A 7,119-nucleotide genomic window follows, 5' to 3' on the forward strand; every position below is an offset into this window, starting at 1 on the left:
AAGTCAAGAAGGAGGCTCATTAAGACATACTGTCTCAGATCCAGAAGTAGTAAAGTATCAGGTCAATGAGCTCAATATGTTTCAAGTCAATATTCATTGCGGGCAGCTTTGGTTTATTTTTCTAATAAAATGTTATTACTGTACCGCATCATCTTTACAGTTTAGTTATAATCTGTTGCAGCATGAGTTCGTTCCGGTGTAAATAAGCTGGTGTCCACAGGGTGGCAGTGTTGCACTGAGCAGATCAGCAAATATGAGGAAAAAACAAGTTTACACACAACTGGAGCTGCAGATTGAGCTCCAAAACCCAGAGTATCATGTTATTGTGTATGGAAGAAAAAGATTGAGGATGCATTGAAAATACTTTTTCTTTTTACTTTTAGAGCACTCCTCAGCTGCCCTTACAAAAATATATACTGTATTACATTCTACCTTGTCCTAACGTTAGCGCCTTAACCTTTGACCCTCTTGATCAAATAATTGTCGGTCAGAATAGCAAAAAGAGCATGCTCTCTTGCATAGTTAAAAATGCAACTAAATGCAGTCTGACATCTTGGTATGTTCGGCTTGCTTAATATGTATTGTAACATACTTAATCTATTTCTGGCACGTTAGTATGGTAGTATGAGTATTGCAACACAGGGTAAGGTAATACACCATTAGTCTGATTCATCCAAAAATACCAGGATGCCCGACTGCATCTGGTTGCATTTTGCTCATTCGGAAGCGAGCATGCTTTTCTGGTTTTTCTGACCCACAATCCTTTGTGCAGCAAATATAAGATTAAGTAGGTTAAGGCGCTTTGTCATTAAGAAGTATGTCCCAATTGTATGCAAACTGCCTGCAAGAGTACATACTTTTTGTAGGCAGTTGCAGTTTAGTGAAAGTAGAAAGAAAAATGTTGGATTTGGAATGCAGCCTCCACTGATTGAATGATGTGTAACACAGAATACATTATTTTTATTTGTTTCCCTTTTATTGTCATTATACAGTACAGGTAACAAAATGGTTTCTCTGCATTTGACCCATCCTAGTGTTAGGAGCAGTGGGCTGCCATTATGAACAGTGCCCGGGGAGCAGTGTAGGGAACGGTGCCTTGCTCAGGGACACCTCGGTAGCACTTGGTCTTGCCGGGACTTGAACTGGTGACCTTCCAGTCCCTATGGACTTCGCCACCACTGCCCATTAGGACGGTTGGATAGCGTTTCCTAATGGCGTAACAAGACATTGACAGACGCAAACACCTAAGAGCCTTACCAGCAATAGAGCTAAAGATGTAGTTTGTCAGTATCTTACATTATCTTATCTGTCCTGTTGTCCTGGGGAGGGGTCCACTTGTTGACTCGACAGAGAATGAGTCCTAACCTGAGTGTTGTATATTAGAGTTGTTTCTCTGTTTCACTCCGTTAAGTTGCATTTTGGATCAGCTCTATCTATCCTCCAGTCTGTTTGTCACTCTGGTGCCAGACCACCTGTTGCTGTACCACCAGAATCCAGAGCAGCTTCTTTCCTCCGGCTGTAAGAATCATCAGCTCCACACTCCAACATAAAAAATAATTTAGTTTTCTTGTTTTTCTGATGTAGCATCAAGGGAATTTAAATGCATTTTGTTGTGCCACTGTGAGTTGTCGAGTGCCAATAAATTAAAGTTGAATCTAATCTCATTATTTCAGGTTCAGGAAGATTTTCACTTCTGACCAGGGACAAACATTTGAACCTCTGCAAACCTCTAGTGTGGCCAGAAAGGAAATTAAGTGTCAAGGAACCATTCCCTTGCTGGCTTTTCACCCACATACAAAACAACCTACATTTGACCATCAAATGTAACTTTCATAGTGTCACTGTTTGTCGCTTTTGCACCAGGTGTGGGATATTTACTTAAGACTGTAGCTGGCATTTTGGAAACTTTGGTATAATAGTGATTATTGGAGCGTATCAATAAATGACCAGCGCCCTGTTTGTGCAGTTCATTCACAAGAAAACTCTTGCACGTCCATTATAAGCGAACCAAACTAAAGTGTATAACCAGTAGCGGCTGGTGGAAAATATTTTTGGTGGGGTTATGGAAATGGTGACCAAACCATACTAGGGGGGAAGAACATTTTGAGAAATGACCCCTTACATTTTGACTTCTGGTGATGTTAGAGGGGGGGGGGGGGGGAGGACAAATTTAGGCTTAAAAATATGAGATAATCCATAATCTTCAGTGTGGTTAGCTATGAATCTTCCAAAACATTGAAACACCTTGTCCTGGACAGTTTCTACAGTATAAACTGTGCAACAGTACAGTAGGCCCACACAAACTGCAGAACACCGGTGCTTTGGGAACACTAAAATAATTTAATTCACATTTGAAATCAGGAGACTAAATACGAACATTATGTGTGTGTGTGTGTGTGTGTGTGTGTGTGTGTGTGTATGTGTGTGTGTGTGTGTCATACTTGCCAACCCTCCCGATTTTCGTGGGAGACTCCCGATTTCATTGCCCTCTCCCGGTTTCCACCCAGGGTCATATTTCTCCCGCATTTCTCTCAATTTCTGACAAAATCAGATTTATTCACGACTGTTTCCACTCGGTCTTTAATACAGCTACACCATTGTTTGGTTTCCATGGTAGCGCGTCTCTTTCGCAGCGTGCGCAACTCAAAGTCTGAGAGGGTGAGGAGTCACAGAAAACTCGACCCTCTGCTCACTCCTTTCCTGTAAAATACAGGTCCAGCCCACACATATGCTCCATGGTGCTACAGGCATTGCACTTACAACTACAATAAGCATGTAAATGTTAATCTACAGCTCCGGCGATCCACTAGCACCCGGAGTCTCCACCTGCAGACGCAGCCATCCTCATCAACTACTGACTGTAGCGTCACCTTGGATACGAGTCCAAACAACTCACAGACCGCATCGGGCGCTGAAATTGCCGCCCTTTGACCATCAGATCTGACGACGCTGATTGGCTGAAATTATGTTTCGGCGGCATCGTTTACAGATAGCAACAGTCAGCAATGTGTTGGCTGCTGCTGCTCTGGCTGAGGGCTCCTTTCTTAGCGCCCAGACGAGAGAAGGTAATGATACACGCTGCGGCCAGGCAGGAAACATGTGACTTATCAGTAACTTTAGACATTGTAAAACTATTTCCTCCTAGGGCCTGGCGTACACATGCGTGGACATCACATTTTTGGTCATATGACCACAGTCGTTAATTCTGCTGAACTGGGGCCTCATGGCCACGTATGTGGGCACTTACACTGCCATCTGGTGGTGTCAGAAGAGTACAACACACTACGGAACAAATTCAAAATGGCGGCAAACACAAGGGATAATTCAAGTGGCAGCTCCAAATACAAACCTCGACAAGGTAAGAAGTTCTATCATATTTCAAGGCTTTTTCTGATTTAGGTATTTATCAAAGCATTGTACGTTTGTCATGACATGCAAATTTGACAAAAAATGTGTAAAAATAACAATTTGGTATGCTGCTAAACATGATGTACACGTATGTGTAGGATTTAGGTTGGTCGAAAATGCTAATATGTTAGTAAAAATGTGCACAAGTAAAATAGCTTATAGCTAACTCTGGTGCAGCTAAAAAGCTGTACATTGTCCCGATGAAATAAATAACAATTAAATAACTAAATACATACATACATACATAAATTAGTTGGGTTGAAAATGTTGCTAGTACAAATGTGCCTTGCTATAGCTAATAGCTAGAGTTGTTTATAGCTAACTCTGGTGCAGTTGAAAAGCTGTACATTGTCCCAGTGAAATAAATAACAAAGAAATACATAAATACATACATATATAAATGACATTGGTTTGTATTTGATTTGTTCATGTTTTTATTTCCAGAGCGTTTTTCTGTGCAAAGAGCATTGGAGCTACTTGGGTTAATTGATGGAGACAACTCAGATTTGGAAGACTTGTCTGACAACGATGATCCCATCCTGGATGCCAATTATCAACCCCCACTACAGGAGCAAAGCAGCAGAGGATGTAAATGTCTCCGTGGTGCAAATAATGGTTAGCCAAGACCCAGTGGATATTTGTTTATTTTAGTGAAGGATAGGAAGCAAAATGCTTATTTACAACACTTGTTGACAGGTTCAGGGACAGGGACAGGGACAGGGACAGATACAGGTTCATCCCGCACTCCCAGACAGCGCCGTCAAACTCAGCAGATCGAGGCTGATCGCTCCGATGATGACTCGGAAGAGCCAACACCAGGACCAAGCACTCAGGGACAGCCCAATAAAGGTAATTGTTATTATTTTAGCATGCCTTGAGGGTACATTTATGCACGTTATGCACCAATACACCTCAGTGAATTGCTTGCATGGGTAAAAATATGTAACTTACTTTGCAATAAGTACTATTTTTATTCTGATTCTGGTTGTGCAGGACGTGGGTTGCGCTGGAGGGCTACTCCATTGACGCCAGACCTTGCCCAGTTTGAGCATGAGGACGAAACTGAGCTTGACAGAAATGGCTGGACCCCACTAAACTATTTTGAACAGTATATAGATAGAGATTTGATGAAAATGATTTCAGATTGCTCTAATGCTATGTCACTGTCTAGGAGTGGGGACCCACTCAACACCTCTGTAGATGAGGTTTATCACTTTTTTGGTGCCTGTATTTTGATGTCCTGCATCCGATACCCAACAATCAGGATGTACTGGTTCAAAGCCTTGAGAATCACTGCCATCACTGACAGATTCACGCGCGACAGATTCTTCAGACTGAGGGGATCAATAAAAGTTCTAATTGATGATGATGTGCCAGAAGATCTGAGGAAGAGGGACACATTCTGGAAGGTGAGGCCTTTTCTGGATCGGATTCTGCAAGGCTGCAAGTCTCAGAATCGACTTTCCACTGAAGACGGAAAGTTGTGTGTAGTGAAGTGGTACGACAACAAACCAGTATTGATGATGTCTGTTGTTCATGGCACAGAGCCTGAAGACACCTGCCAGCGCTGGGACAAGAAATTGAAACAATATGTGACTGTCTTGTGACCAAGCATTGTCCGTGAGTACAACCTCAAGATGGGTGGAGTTGATTTGATCGATAGAATGATTAGCTACTATCGCATGAGCGCCCGTACTAAGAAGTGGACGATGCGGATGCTAAAGCACTTCATGGATCTGGCTTTAGCCAACAGCTGGCTACTCTACCGCAAAGACCTCGCAATATGTGCTGCACCAAAGAAGAGCATCATGCAGTTCCTTGAGTTCCGTACGGAAATGGCTACGACCCTCTTGGCCCAGCATCACGGTCAAGGAAGCGATGCAGACCTCTCTGAACAGTCAGAGGAAGAAGAAAACTCAAATCAAGGGAAGAAACGTCCTGTGACGGCAGTGCCCCATGTCTCGGTCCGCAGGAGGGCGAATGTCCATCTCCCAGAGATGATCAGCCTGAAGAACGCGGCACGCTGCAGGGTAGCAGGCTGCACTGGAAGAACCCGAGTGCGTTGTGTGACCTGCAAAGTGTTCTTGTGCTTGCAAGGCGATCGCAACTGTTACACAGCCTTTCACACATATACATGTTCCTAAAGAAAAGGGCATTCCTATTTATTTTCTTACATGACCAATGCAACATTTCACATAAGCCATACTGTAACTGTGACTGTCCAAAGGTGGCAAAAATGTTAGTTTTTTTCCATTTTGTTTTGTTTTTTCACAATGATGTTCAAAACACATACAATAGTAGCCTATGTGGTATTATTAGATGCAACAGTGACAATGCAAAATGCTTTGAATGTTTTATATTTTGTTACAGGCATATGATGTCTTCCTGCAACTGTTTGTAGCGTTTTAAATGAGCCGTACTGTAGTTGTGACAGTCCAAAAGGAGCAAAAAGGCAGTGTTTTCATGTTGTTTTTAGTCTCAGATGTTCAAAACATGTTGCAAAACATGCAAAATTATGTGTGTATAAGTTATTAATACATGCAAAAGCAGCCAGGAAAAACTGCTGTGTTCAAGGTGGCTCCCTTCCTCCACTTCCACTTTATGCAGTTCATTCCTCCAGTTTTTCTCCGACAAAATCACTGCCATTAATCTCTCCCTATCCGCTGCATCTGACACACATTCATCTCCCCCAACATCCACCGCCACAATTTCTCCCCCCATCTCCCTGGACCTCCCGAGCCTTCCTCCTCCCCACGGCCGCCTCTCCCAGTTCACTCTGGTTACCCCCCCTGAAATACTCAAACTGATCAGCTCCTCCAAACCCACAACCTGCTCCCTTGACCCTCTACCCACCCCTCTACTGAAGTCCTGTCTCCCCGTCCTCTGCCCCTACCTTGTCAACCTGTTCAACTCCTCCCTGTCCCAAGGAACCGTTCCTCTGCCTTCAAAACTGCTGCTGTCACTCCCATCCTCAAGAAACCCGGTCTGGATCCCTCCTCCCTCAGTAACTACCATCCCATCTCCAACCTCCCCTTTCTCTCAAAAACAATAGAACGCATTATCTCCAAACAACTCCACCGCCATCTCCAAACCAACCAGATTTTTGAACCCCTTCAGTCTGGTTTTCGTCCCCACCACAGCACAGAAACGGCCCTCATCAAAGTCCTCAATGACCTCCTCACCTCTGCTGACACCGGTTCCCTCAACATCCTTATCCTCCTCGACCTGAGTGCAGCCTTCGATACCGTGAGCCACACCATCCTGCTTACCCGACTCCATGACATCGGTATCGAAGGTACTGCACTCAGGTGGCTCCAGTCCTACCTCTCCGACAGATCCCACTTCATCTCCCTCAACAACCACTCCTCTGCCACAGCTTCAGTCACCCAAGGTGTTCCCCAAGGTTCAGTACTCGGCCCCCTCCTCTTCATCATCTACATCCTCCCCCTTGGTCAGATTCTCCGCCAATACAACCTGGACTTTCACTGCTATGCCGACGACACCCAGATTTACCTCAGCACCAAATCCCCCAACAACCCCCCCCTCACCCACATCGAATCCTGTCTGACTGCAATAAAATCCTGGATGCAACACAACTTCCTAAAACTCAACAGCAATAAAACTGAACTCCTCCTCATCGGATCCAAATCCACCCTCAGCAAAACCCCCAACCTGACAGTCACCATTGATGGCACCCCTGTTTCCCCCTCC

The sequence above is a fragment of the Pseudochaenichthys georgianus genome, chromosome 5 (assembly GCF_902827115.2).
Source record: "Pseudochaenichthys georgianus chromosome 5, fPseGeo1.2, whole genome shotgun sequence".
NCBI classification, from domain to species: domain Eukaryota; kingdom Metazoa; phylum Chordata; class Actinopteri; order Perciformes; family Channichthyidae; genus Pseudochaenichthys; species Pseudochaenichthys georgianus.